General features: G+C 42.1%; 1 long non-coding RNA gene across 1 annotated transcript in view; it reads left to right on the top strand.

Moving 5' to 3' along the window:
* Positions 1–12019, top strand: part of LOC147028196 (uncharacterized) — a 32115-nt gene extending 20096 nt beyond the window's left edge. Inside the window, exon 3 of the long non-coding RNA XR_015057459.1 lies at positions 8641–12019. This is a non-coding gene — a long non-coding RNA (uncharacterized LOC147028196). The remainder of the gene's footprint in view (positions 1–8640) is intronic.
* Positions 12020–14052: the final 2033 nt, after the last annotated feature.

The following is a 14052-nucleotide window of genomic DNA, read 5'->3' as shown; positions in this document are numbered from 1 at the left end:
CACCCAGCAGTATAGTGAGCTGCAAACGGCCTTGGACAGAGGTGGTACGTGAGAGTACGGCCAATTACAGGACTAGCCACGTGCTGGAAGGCAGTTTCTCCAAGGAAATAAAAGCCGTGTGCAAGTCTCTCTCTCTCTCTCTCTCTCTCTCTCTCTCTCTCTCTCTCTCTCTCTCTCTCTCTCTCTCTCTCTCTCTCTCTCTCTCTCTCTCTCTCTCTCTCTCTCTCTCTCTCTCTCTCTCTCTCTCTCTCTCTCTCTCTCTCTCTCTCTCTCTCTCTCTCTCTCTCTCTCTCTCTCTCTCTCTCTCTCTCTCTCTCTCTCTCTCTCTCTCTCTCTCTCTCTCTCTCTCTCTCTCTCTCTCTCTCTCTCTCTCTCTCTCTCTCTCTCTCTCTCTCTCTCTCTCTCTCTCTCTCTCTCTCTCTCTCTCTCTCTCTCTCTCTCTCTCTCTCTCTCTCTCTCTCTCTCTCTCTCTCTCTCTCTCTCTCTCTCTCTCTCTCTCTCTCTCTCTCTCTCTCTCTCTCTCTCTCTCTCTCTCTCTCTCTCTCTCTCTCTCTCTCTCTCTCTCTCTCTCTCTCTCCAGCTCTTGGCCCACCTGCTTAGCTCGTGTGATCTCCCTCGACTTTGGACCCTATGCCTACTCTGCTTTATGGTGCGAGGGACGCCAGCCGACTCGCCATTCGCTGCCAGGGGCCATAATTGACCCACTATCCTTGTGGTGTCGGATTGGTGTCAACATGCCAATTTGTTGCTCGTTCATTTTCCCAAGTCCTTGCCTGTCCCTATTTAGTACTGTATTGGTGTGTGTGTGTGTGTGTGTGTGTGTGTGTGTGTGTGTGTGTGTGTGTGTGTGTGTGTGTGCGTGATTGGTGCCATTGGGGTTTTAGTTTCCCTGTACATTAAATTTGTGTAATCCCTTCCCCTTATTAGTTGTCTTGTGCCCCAAATCTGTTCCAAGTTTCATGGTCTTGACTTCCCACATCGTTTTTCCTTCAATAAACCGTTTTAAATATAGGAAGCATCTTCCCAATTCTCAATTACCGCACTCGGGAAATATCGCCCTGTCTGGCCAAATTCACCAACCTTGGGGAGCTCCTGCTATGAGAGCATGGATAGGGATACAAGTCGCAGTGCTGTTGTAAAGATTGTTTGGCCATTTGATAGGTATCATACATCTGGTTTAGAGGGTCTGCCTTAGCAGGACCCTCTGACTCCACTATATTCAGATAAGCTGCAAGTTGCGCCATCATTATTTTAGCAGGACTGAGGCACTGATAGAGTGCCTTCTGGCAATCAACATGCCAGACAGTCTTCAACCTCACAGAATGTAGAATGTGATCTTGAAGCTAAAATGACTAAATTTCAATACAGAAGCTCAGCCAGTTGAGCCGACACAGGAAGCAGCCATTCATCGTTCAACTTTGACCAATTTGATGGTAAAAAAAAAAGCTCAACTCAGTTAATGGGTGGAAGTCTCGCACATCAGCACAGTCAAAATATGATAAGGTGGGTTTTTTTGAGTGTCTAGGAAGAATATACCATAAAGGATTTTTACACGCCAATGGACTTTCTTAACTTAATATTTAACAATGAATATTCATTATGATAGGTTGGTGAAACAATGGCAGATAATTGTGACACTTTGTGAAAGCCATTCTTGTAAAGATTTCATTCTAACTTTGTGGAGGAAAGATTAATTAATCTTATTAATAATGTTTGTCTGATTCCAGACTGTGCTCGTCTGCCAGAACTCATGCGGGTTAATGACACAATTCTGTTTTGATTGCCAATTTGCAGACATATGTGCCGACTTCACCGAGTCAAATCCACCCCTTCGAGTTTTCTGGGCCATTGGAGAATTTTTTTTTTCCATCATCATCCTACTCTCCCTCCCTCGCGATGCCCGGCTCTGCTCATTCACATTCAGCCTGAGCCCCTTCGAGTTACTTTATTCCTACCCCATCGCCTTCCAAATGAAACACCGTGTTCCTCAATATGAGCTTCCTCTCCAACCTCAACATCGCCCCCACACCACCTGCAATTACATCTTCCAACTAACAAATATTTATTCCCAAAAATCCAGAAATACAACAAATATAAAGCTCGTGTTTTAATCCTTCGAATCCATGTATGGCAGATGCTCTCCGAGAATCTATCTGTGTTCCATTATTCAACAGTGCTTTGTGACTTCAGTCTCCATGAAGAACAAGAAAATGAGGAATTTCAGGCTTGTAATCCAGGGCTTATGATGCAAATTCTCAATGAAGAGAGCCGAGGGAAATGTTATTCTCCAGATGTTTTTCTGGCCATGAAAAGACTAGCTTTGCATCTGTGGAGTATCGGTGTACACAGCATGCCTGTTAATTATACCGCAGGGCTCCCAGGGCAACCGTCCAGTTTGAGTTGGAATATTTTAGGTATAAATATGCACCAAGGTCACACGGTACTGAAATCACTCCACGAACACCATCCATAATTCTGGATTTGAATTCCAGCGCTGTTAAAGAGAAATATTAGCGTTTTTCAATTTTTTGAGATGATACTAACTACGTGCAGGGGTGCAGGGGAGGGTTTGGGTGTGGTCACATATGTCATGCTTGAAACTCGTATTTCGTGAATTCTATGCAGAGCACTCTTCATGGATTTTGATAAGAAATAGAAGCTGATTTGGAACATGGAGACAACTGGCTTTCAATATGGATTGCCTTTCCCAGAAGGGAAAGTTAATGCATTTGTTATTATAACCACAAACCTTTGGTTCGGCCACCACCGTAGTGTGGATGATATAACCGAAAACAAACACCACACTGTATACAACTAGAAGGGCACTTGGTAAAGCGCACATACCTCTGTCAGGTTGAGCAGTTTACGTGTTGTATCCCACTGATAGGCTGGATAAAGATTAGGACCTTAACCAAAATGGAATCGGCTTGTTCTTGTCACCTACCAAACTCATCCATCTACATTCGTCCAAAATCCGTCTACAACTTTTTGAGAAATCGTGCTCACAGACAAACAAACAGGAGTGAATACACAACCTCCATCCACCTTTGATGGTGGAGGTAATTAGGATGATCATTCTCACCCATCAGCCAACAGGGGCACCTTCCACTACATTCGTCCACGTGACATGGTGGTACTACCTGACACCAACCTACCACTTGACATCCATTCTACCACGTCACATCCAACGATGACCATCTTTTTCGTACAGGGATCAGTAGCTTGAAAGCGCAAAATGACAATGATCTAGGTGGAAGGAGCTTGAGACAAGTTGTGTGGGACACATCTTTTCACAGCTAGGGAAACCACAGCACGTGAGGTCGACAGCTACCTTATCTGAATGATAAAAGAACAAGAGTTGTTTTTCCAGCATATGGTCCAGATTGCGTTATTACATTAGAGTATTATTACCCAGCCGGATTTACCAGACGACCCACCCATTCTGGTGTTTGGTCACCGCGACCCCCTGTTATCCCTACACTAAGGGTTAAAAAAACCCAAAACCAAAACACAGCAATGAAGATTTTGGAAAAAACCCACTTTACTATGGAAAAACTGGGTTTATTCAAGTGTGTTTTTTTATCCTAGGTGCACAAAACTGGGCTGAACCCATTAATTACAACCGTAACTACAGGAGTAACAAAAAGTTTGGAACCTGGGCCATTTCTGTTTCTTTTTGACACACATGTCAATTTGGAGGAATAGTCTTACTGAGCGAACATCGTAGCTCGCTCCTGACATCAATCAGCCTGTTTCTGGCTTCAGTTTTGATCATTACTAACATTGAGAATGCAAGTTCACATCAGTAAGTCATTGGGAACATAGTGGGGCAACTTAGCATAACAATTGTGCATTTTGTGAGGAAAGCACCAAATTTGGCACACTAGTAGCCTAACATATTATGAACAGATTTGGATATTGGGCAATCTCAAAATTTTTGATGGCAGTGGAAAATGGCTGCCACAGCCATTAGCGGCTGAATTTGAGATGGCCCAATATCCAAATCTGTTCATAATATGTTAGGCTACTAGTGTGCCAAATTTGGTGCTTTCCTCACAAAATGCACAACTGTTATGCTATATTTAGCTAAGTTGCCCCACTAACATCACTAGGACTTCTGTAACTACTGAGCGCAGACAGCTCGTGACCCCCTAGGAAACCCACTCACGACCCCCTCGAGGGTCACGATCCACCATTTGAGAAACACTGCATTTGAGGATTCAATTTATCATTATTGGCCAGAAAATTGTTGGGATTCAACAAACCAAATGGAACTCCTCCACCATCACCACCCCAGCTCTTGGCTCGAGTGGCTAACCCAAGCTCTTGGCAAACTAAACCATTCGGAATGAGGGAATTGGTCATAGAATATATATATATATATATATATATATATATATATATTTTTTTTTTTAAATTAATAATTTAATTATAAATGGTTTATCACAAATCGCATTTTAATACAATGTGTCGTTTTGATCCATTCGTTAATCCTCCATGAACGAGTTCATATCAGTATGCATCTTTATCATTGCAAGTTCCATATCTGAACTCTTATTTTGTTGACTTGGCGTGCATTTCGTAATTAAGTATATATCCTACTGTGGTTATGACTCAGCGTTTTGCATATGTGCACAACTCTTCTTTTTATCGCGTTAAAATGATCCAATCACATTGCAGCTTCAACCGTTTGGGGAATTGAAACCTGTTTTGGAGCTGTTTATATCTGAGTTTTAAAAAGTGCAAAACAGATGATGTCATTCAATTTTAAATACATTCGATTGCAAGTGAAGGTTTGGAGAACATTGTCACATTAAATGCAAAAATCTTTAACTCATTGTATTATACTTAGTTCCAGGAAGTTTTGGATGGTGAACCATCCAAACTTTTTTTTTCATGAACCAGACTCTGTGACATAATGGTTATAGAGCATCCATTCTGAGTCTGGGAGATGAGATAGATGGTTCAACCCTGGCAGAGTCATACCAAAGACTTTAAAAATGGTACTTGCTGTTTCCTTGCTTGACACACAACATTTAAGAGGATGGAGCACGGAGAAATGATGCTGGGAAGGCAATAGCAAACCACCAAGTATAACCGTTGCCAAGAAACTGCTTCAGCATCACGGACGCTCTGTAAAGAGTATGGTACATCAAATCAAAACGTATTTATGCAGAGCATTTCGATGTCCATCTCAGCTGCCCCATACAAAGGCATTGAGAGTCGAAAATGGACTGGTGCCACTTGCATAAAAGACCACTTGGATAACAGACCATAACAGACCATGAGCTGCAAGAGGACATGTTGCCCCAACGGCATGCCAAAAAAAATATCCCCATGAGGGACTGACGGTTATTTCCCCAACAGGTGGGGTGAAAATGAGGGTTTATGGGGAAAGGGCCATGTCCCCCTTGCTGAAGTGGAATGGTCATGGGGAGCACAACTTAAGATAACGGCATTGTCCTTATGTTTCATGAAGAGCTTGGTCTGCATCTGGCCGTCTGTTTCTGAGAAGGTTTTAAAATAAATTACCTGAATTTAAGTTGAAACTTCTAATAGGGGGCGGATCCACATGGGGAGCACAACACCATGATACCTTACTGTTCTGATGTATCACACCGAATTTTGGTCCATATTGGTCATGCAGTTTGTGAGGAAAATATGTTTTAGTGAATATGAGGGATTAAGGGAGGCTGTGGTCCCCTTTCCATGGGAGATATTATGGTCATGGGGAGCACAACTTAAGGTTAGGGTATGGTCATGGCACCACATGGCCAGTTTGGTCTGATTCTGGTGTTAGTTTCTGAGAAGATTTTTGAATGAAATATCAATATTTGTGGCAACCCCCCCCCCCCAATTATACCCCCATTAAATGGGTGGATCTGATTGGGGAGCACAACTCCATGAGACCTCACTGTCCTGATGCATTTTACCAAATATGGTCCATATCAGTCAGGTCGTTGTAGAAAATATATTATAATGAAAATGAGGGATTCGGGGAGGGGCACGTGTCCTCCTTTCCGGGGGAGATATAGCCATGACGAGCACAACTTAAGGTTAGAGCATGGTTCTGATGCCTCGTGGGGAGTTTGGGCTGGACCTGTTTGGTGGTTTCTGAGAAGAAGATGTTTGAATGAAATACCAATATTTGTGGCAAAACACCCCTTTTGCTCTCTTTAGAGGGGGCAAATGCAGATGGGGAGAACAATCCCATGAGACCTTGCTGCTCTGATGCATTGCACCAAATTTGGTCGTTTTACAGTTTGGTAGTTTGTGAGGAGTAGAGGCGGCATTTAGGGGCGTGCATCCCGTACAATTGCATGGGACCCCGAGATAACAAGGGGCCCCACACGAGCGATCGTGATTCACATTCTTTCGAGATGGGCCCCTGAGTGTGGGGTCTCACTTTGCCGACAAAACATATCACCTTGTGAGTGGTGATAAACAAACACGCCACAAACTGAATGCTCCATCTCAAGGAAAGAAAGAACTGTGATGTAATGATCGATTAAAAAAAAAAGTTTTCCCCTGATGTTTAACTCGACAGAACTATTACAAAATTCGGGGGTGACGTTAGGTAAGTCAAGAAAGCAAGTGGAATAATAACTATGTTTTTTAAATGTCTACAAATACAATAATCGCAATAAAATTTGTATAATTCCTGATGTTAATACGTATCGATATTTTTTTAATCAAATTATTGTATAATCAAAAAACATCCCTCTTTAATAAATGGACTAAAAACCATGCACGCGTGACATGGTGGAACGTTCTTGTTTTTAAAGAGCAGGTTTTGGGTCACTGATGACTTCGCGTGATTCGAAGGTTGTAAGCACATTAATAATCGTTGGGCAATTATTTTCTTACATTTGACACTCAAAATATGCTAAAATCAACTTTTAAGTCAAAACTTTTGTCAGTGATCGAAAAACAGTCCGGAAGTTACCGAAGATGCTATGAGGTCACGTTCTCCGAAAACTTTGTGAACATTCGGAAACAGCGTGTGAACAATGGCGAGATGCGAATCAGAGAGTGATTTCAGTGGCGATGAAATTGAGTGTTTTCATTCCGATATTGCTGAGGACGAGTCGGAGGATGATGGGAATTTATACTATGGAGTTTCTGGCCCTGAGCCATATAAATTTGAGCCACTTGCAAGTGCAAGAAAACGGCCTATTTTGTGTACAAGTGGCAGGACTGACTGCTAGCTCAGGGAGCAGAAGGGCGAAAGCTCGCTTGATCTTGATTTTCAGTACGAATACAGACCGTGAAAGCATGGCCTCGCGATCCTTTTGACTTTTAAGCAAGAGGTGTCAGAAAAGTTACCACAGGGATAACTGGCTTGTGGCGGCCAAGCGTCAATAGCGACGTTGCTTTTTGATCCTTCGATGTTGGCTCTTCTGATCATTGTGAAGCAGAATTCGCCAAGCGTTGGATTGTTCACCTACTAACAGGGAACGTGAGCTCGCAAGAATAAGGTAAGTTTGGTGCAATTTGAGCATTTATTCGTCGAGTTATGAATGTTTCAAGTTGAGGGCGCATGGCACGTATGGCCGCGGGCGCCTTGGCTAGATCTAGGTCGCGGCGCATTTTCCACAAAGATGAGGTTTAAAAATCATTTTTCATCACAATAAAGGTTATCATCACATGCCTGACTTGTTAAGCTGTCGGATTATGTAAAGATTGTTCGTGGATGGCTGTTCGTGGATTACGGTTTTATGACTTTGACAAAATAATTTTAAATAATGCTAAAATAATGGACACATATGCACAGGCATTAACTGAGCCCAAAGTGTGATTCTGGCCCTTCGGGCCGAGGAATGACCCATTTTGGCCCATTTTCTTTAAATTATTATTTCTCGGTTATTAGTGGACATAACCGAACCAAACTTGACAGGTATATTTTAGAGACCATTCCCCAGGCAGTAACTGAGCCCAAAGTGCGATTCCGGCCCTTTGGGCCGACAAACGGCTGTTTCGACCCATTTTCTTAAAATTGTTATTAAATACAGAAAATTAAATGCGCTGGGCGATGCCCAACACAAAATTAAGTCGCATGTGATGATATGAAACTAGCATCACTCTTGTGAGGTGTTCTGGTTTCCTTTTCTGATGCGATGAAAATCTTACCAAATTTCAAAACTATCTGTCGTCCGTGCTCTCGCTCACCTGACAGTTGTATGAATGAACTCCCATGGGTGATGTTCACAATTCGAACTTGTTTTTGCAATCGAGGCAAAAGCAACGTCGGCTAAGTGAGTGTGAAAATAAAACGGAGTCTTTACTTGTGAGTCGTGATACTGTTGAGGGTTCTGAAGCATCACTCGTAATACCCTCTCCGATCACCACCAGGAGCGGCGCTACACAGTATACATTTACGAAGATAACTTGCGTCGCACTGTTATAGATTGAAAGCCCCAGATTATATTACTAATAGTTCAACAACAACATCAGTGGTATAGATTGAATTTCCATATTCTTCCTTTACCTATAGTCCTTTGTGATATTCAAGATGGCGACTGAACGTCTTTTATGATTACATAGAGAACTACGGTAGGCCTATTAATTATTATTCTTTATTGTTGTATTATGCTTATTGTATTATATGTTGGGCTTAGCTACACATCTGTGTTGTTACAGGTTGTCCTGCTCTTGCTGAATAAAGCCTACATCGAATGAATCTAACGATTCAGCCTTGTTGATTCACTCTCTGGCTATCACATGCACCACCTTCGGAATTCCTGGTGAGGGGCAGCATGAACCTTGAAATGAAATCGATACAACCTTGGCCTTATGACTCGGAGTCCTCTTGTTAAGTTTAATTGGTTGGGATTGCAGAAGTAACGACCAAATGCATCGACGTCAGACAGACGGATGTCAAAATACTGTTGCGGTTCTGCACAACCATATGCCTCAAAGGCAATGGCACCCAACATACAGTGATCCCCAGGCAGTTATTTTATTAGTATTTGTGCAGTTCATCCTCCCCTCATGTCTAGTGGGTTAACGGGATGAAGTGCGTTGTGTGGGTCTCATAGTTAGGTCTTGTGAATGTCTCTGATTCATACTCTAACCCTTTCCTTTTAGCCAAAGTACAAAACCAGCATGCAAGCACACATGCCATTCAATAGAAAATTGATAATAATAAACACACCACGATACTTCCCGCGGATCGGATCTGTGGAAGTAAAATAATAAATTCCATATAGTGAAATATGAGCATGGACATTTTGGTAATATAAAGCTCAATGGATCACATGACTATTGCAAAGCACTGGTGTTTCTCTGATGATCATGCTGAAACAACTATTTTTCATATTGAGATAAGTGTTCTTTGTCCACAAATTATGTACTCATTTCTCCTTCATTTTTACTTTTAAACAATATTGAAGTATAAAATCTGTTGTAAAGTATAGGCTGAAATCACTCTGCAAAGAATGGTTCACATGCGTTGAATTGAGATAAACGATTTCAATTGTCTACAAGATAATTATGCTTTTGGTCTCAAAATGACAGTCAGAACTCATTACATTTGCAGAAATGGACTGCTTATGGTATGAGTTTCTTTGTTTGCTCGTCTCATCAGAACTCATTACGTTTGCACATCGGACTGCCTGTTAGTTTCCTCGTTACAATGTCTGCCTGACAGGCCACAAATGAGTGGAATAGAATCTCTGTTCAAATATAGTGATCTTGTTGATTCCATATAACTATAACATATCTTTTAAAAACTTAGGATCATTGATTAATATATTGTTTGCCTTTCTCATTGTTGAGAAACTGCTCTCCTGAATTCACGAGTAAATGCTCAACGCCATCACTCGACCGCTCAAAGCGAACATTTCAAACTAGATGACTTTCAAACCACATGGGAATAATAATAACGAATGTATAATCCCCACATCTGGACCTGGTGAAAGAACTTGTTCTTAGTCCATGCTTAGTTGACGGAAATATGAAATGATCTGTTATGTTTGTTACTCTAAAATATATGTGCATGGCTCACAAAGTGGGTATAGTATGCTGTGGTATGTTTGTGGGAAATTCCACATAAAACTATTATGAGGGACTTAGACAAACCATCAATGGTCAGAACTATAAGTGGACATCTTGGGGAACCTGTAGAAACCGGCAATATCATACTCTCCATTTCCCTGTTTTATTAAAGATGAATTAAAGCAACAGAATATGGGTATTGTAACCTTAGAAATGTTACAGTTTGATTGGTAAAATTTTTTATTTTACTGTACGTTTCTTATGTGACAGTTATTTTGAGTGTGGTCACTCAGAATGTGAACTTTGGTGTCTCTTTTATGTTTTGATGATGCTCTGTCTCCTAATTCGGGTTTTCTGGCATCTACCCTATCTGATGAAATAATGGATTCGTACATAACGCTTCGTGTCCACTGCATTGAGAAAAATATGGAGTCCAGTGTTGATAATGTTTCTTTTGATTTTTATTCCAAATCTCCCTTAATTTCTTGGAAATATGACAGAGTCTAACAGCAGAAAAATATAGATCAAAATTGTGATCAGAAAAATAAAACTCGGACCGCAAGTAATCCCGTCTTGATTTTCGTGTCAGTCCCGTTATGTGCGACTCATCATCTCTCGTCGGACGCAAATAACGCTAGCATTAAAAAAATCTTGCCGTCTTGCAAACTTCCCCCATTGATGGATATAATAGGCACTTGCAAGCGTGTCAGCACATTTCCATTCACCATCGAGCGCAGCGTTTGTCTTCGTGTCCGTGTCTTTGCGAGAGCCATAACGTACGAATCCAGTGTGAGGACACCGAGCCGAACGAGGTGACTCACATTTGTCTGATAATTCTTCATTTTAACCAACGCTATAATTTTTTTGGTGCTTCGTGAGGATCCGAGAAGTAAGAATTATGTTTTTCTTTTCATGTTTAAAGTGATTATTTTCAAAAGTTCGAAGAAATAGATTCGATTTTAATGTTATTTTTCGCTTACAAGTGTGGCTTTCTTTGCTACTGAACTCGTCTGTGTTTTCTTTGTAATTTATAACATCGGACTCTCTCAAAATGTGTTGTTTTTTTCTTTTTCCTGTCACATATTGAACCTGTTTAAAAAGGCAGAGTAAAAATTATGTTTCTTATCCCAAATATATAATATTTACGTTGTTTTTTTCATCGGATTCTGTACATAACGCTGACGCCAAGCTCGAAATTTGAACGTGTATTTACAGTGTCGTATATATTCAGTGGTAACTTTAAAACCGGACGTGCTGCAGGTCTAAAAATTTAGATTTAGCTGTTTGAATACATGCAGATTAACATAATGGGTTGCATTTCATGCTTCCCTAAACTTTTTTTTGCCCTTTGTGTAACAGTATGTGTACCCACTTTGTGAGCCATGCACATATACTTGATAAATCATTACATACTGAACGGTGTTTTATAAATAAATAGATATTGTATGTTAGTTGACTATGTGTCAATATAATCGTATATTTTCCACTTGGTTGGCTAAATGGGGATAATTACTTTGGTGATGCCAGAGAGTCTCATCCCCAGAAGCATGAGCCTCATTAAATCTTGCCTCCCATTCAATTGCAAAATTGTACAAACACAAACTCTGTCTTCTCATTGTCCTCTTATCAACATGAGTCTCATTGAACTGCAGATGTCATTGAGATCTAATTGTTCTGCAAACGCTCTATAAACCCGATGCTCCATTTGCATGCTGAGATAAATGCTTATCATTCTCTAAAGTAAATTAAGGTTTTCTGTGCATACATGCCCAACTGAAGACACACATTTTTTCACAACACAATCTGCTTAATTATGCTCAAGTTTGTTTTATCTTTGCTTGAAGGACCTCGTGTGCAAACAAAGCTTTCTTGTATTTTGATTGGCTAAGTGCCCTGTGATGTTGTGACCCCCTCCCCATTTCCAATTGTATAAAAGGCCATGTATTCTGGCTCAGAGGTAGAGATCTGCTTGGACTCTTGAGACAAGCTCTTCTTTCCACACATCTGTGTTTTTGTATAATAAACGATCTATTAAATGATAAAGAGTTTTCTCCTTTGGTTGGAAATCTCCACCACAGATCCATCACATCTCCACTACACACAATACCACCCATGCATGGGAATTGCGTGCCAATTCCCAACCGGCATCTCGCCTTACTTCACACCTCGCTCACCAAACTTCACCACTTTGACCACAAACGCCTCCCGCACATGGAAAAAATATTTCCACACCTCCTTATACTTTTGCATCGCTACAATTCGCCACTCTATTTTTAGGAGCACCACGACGACAGATTGGCCTTGGTGCCACGTGACGCCTGACCATGCAACAGACATTAATAGCTCGACCGCATCTCACTGTGGACGTCCAGGGTCTCCTCATCCCTCATTGATACAGCCCTTATCCGGTCGACAGACCACGGAAAGACTGGGGGCAATGAGGAGGGGTCACGAAAAGGGCAATCCGGGAGTTTGGTTCAGGGCCCGGTTGTGCATTTTGGCTCATGAGGGGACCCGTGGGTGGCGGGGAAAGTCCGCTGTCATCTGACATTCAGACTGCACTCAAAGCACAAGCAGGGCTGGGGTGCCGGCTCGGGGAGCATGCCCTATGTTGTCAGGAGCTCTGAGCTGTGCCGAAGCTGATAGGCAACTGAGATGGTTTCAGGTTCTGGAACCTGGCAGGGCATGGATAGGGCCGCTGTGCCCAATAGAGAAGATGTATTCGGGAGGTATATGCTACACATACAGACCTTTACATGGCTAGGTTAGGGATCTTTCTCACGCATTTATTTTCCTCTCTATCCACCCCTCTACCCCATCTTCTTTGGATGCACAAAGAACATCATGATTGACTCACAATTCCATTTTCCTCTGACACGGCACTGCACCCCCACATTGCACGATACCAAACCTTCCGCTCCAAAACCTCAGACACAACCAGTATTCCTCCCACATAACTCTCCCTAAGCATTCTGGGTTGCATTGGTCTGCCAACCGTGCCAGGTATTGAGAGGCTGTTTACCATCACCTGCCTTCTTTCTCTCTGGGCTATCTAATCTTCCGTGTGTGTGTGTGTGTGTGTGTGTGTGTGTGTGTGTGTGTGTGTGTGTGTGTGTGTGTGTGTGTGTGTGTGTGTGTGTGTGTGTGTGAGAGAGAGAGAGAGAGAGAGAGAGAGAGAGAGAGAGAGAGAGAGAGAGAGAGAGAGAGAGAGAGAGAGAGAGAGAGAGAGAGAGAGAGAGAGAGAGAGAGAGAGATAGAGATAGAGATAGAGATAGAGATAGAGATAGAGATAGAGATAGAGATAGAGATAGAGATAGAGATATATATATATATGGCACCTGTCCGAGAATAAATTAAGATTGTAGAAGTTATAATGGTGACGCATACTTTTCCCCCATTCAATGAGTCACATACTTTTCCTCACTTGATTGTTAATAAATGTGCTGTACAGAAATGTTCCCAGCTCGTTATCGTGTTTTCTTCCATTGGTCCAGCATGGTCCACACTCTCGTTTAGCTGGGACCTTATCCCCCAACAATCTGTTTCTGAGCCAGTATGTGCTTGGCAGTCCCGCTCGGCTGCATCTGATCTGGTAAGGTGATCTAGTTTGAGCAAGGGCCTACCGAGGGCGTGTCCCCCGGTAATTAGCTCAAGTGACCTTTCGGTAAACGGTATTATACGGAGGACCCTAAGTCATGGGGTGGAGTTATTGGCGTTCACGGTCGATTATCGATCCGCCGCATCACAAAGTTATTCATGTGCAATGGCCTGTGATTCGGGAGAGTCTGGTGGGAACCTGAGGTAGTTCACCCCTCATGGTCTTCGCCCCCGACCCCGGGTCCACAACAATACATATTTTCGTGTGATGACAGGTTGACAGGGACCCCACTTGGCCACTATTGCGTTTTGCATGGGGGCCCCCAAATGACTAACGTCACCTCTGGTGAGGAGAAGATATTTTAGTTAAATGATATAACGTACGTATGTACGGACGGGACACAGGGACCCACTCTGAGCTTATTTGTGAGAAATAACTGAATGATTCAGCAAGTCATG

This window comes from Eptatretus burgeri, chromosome 4 (genome assembly GCF_056783735.1).
Source record: "Eptatretus burgeri isolate ZD-2024b chromosome 4, Ebu_testis_v1, whole genome shotgun sequence".
Lineage (NCBI taxonomy): Eukaryota > Metazoa > Chordata > Myxini > Myxiniformes > Myxinidae > Eptatretus > Eptatretus burgeri.
Note: the sequence above shows the minus strand (reverse complement) of the source record. Positions and strands in the feature narration are given on the sequence as shown.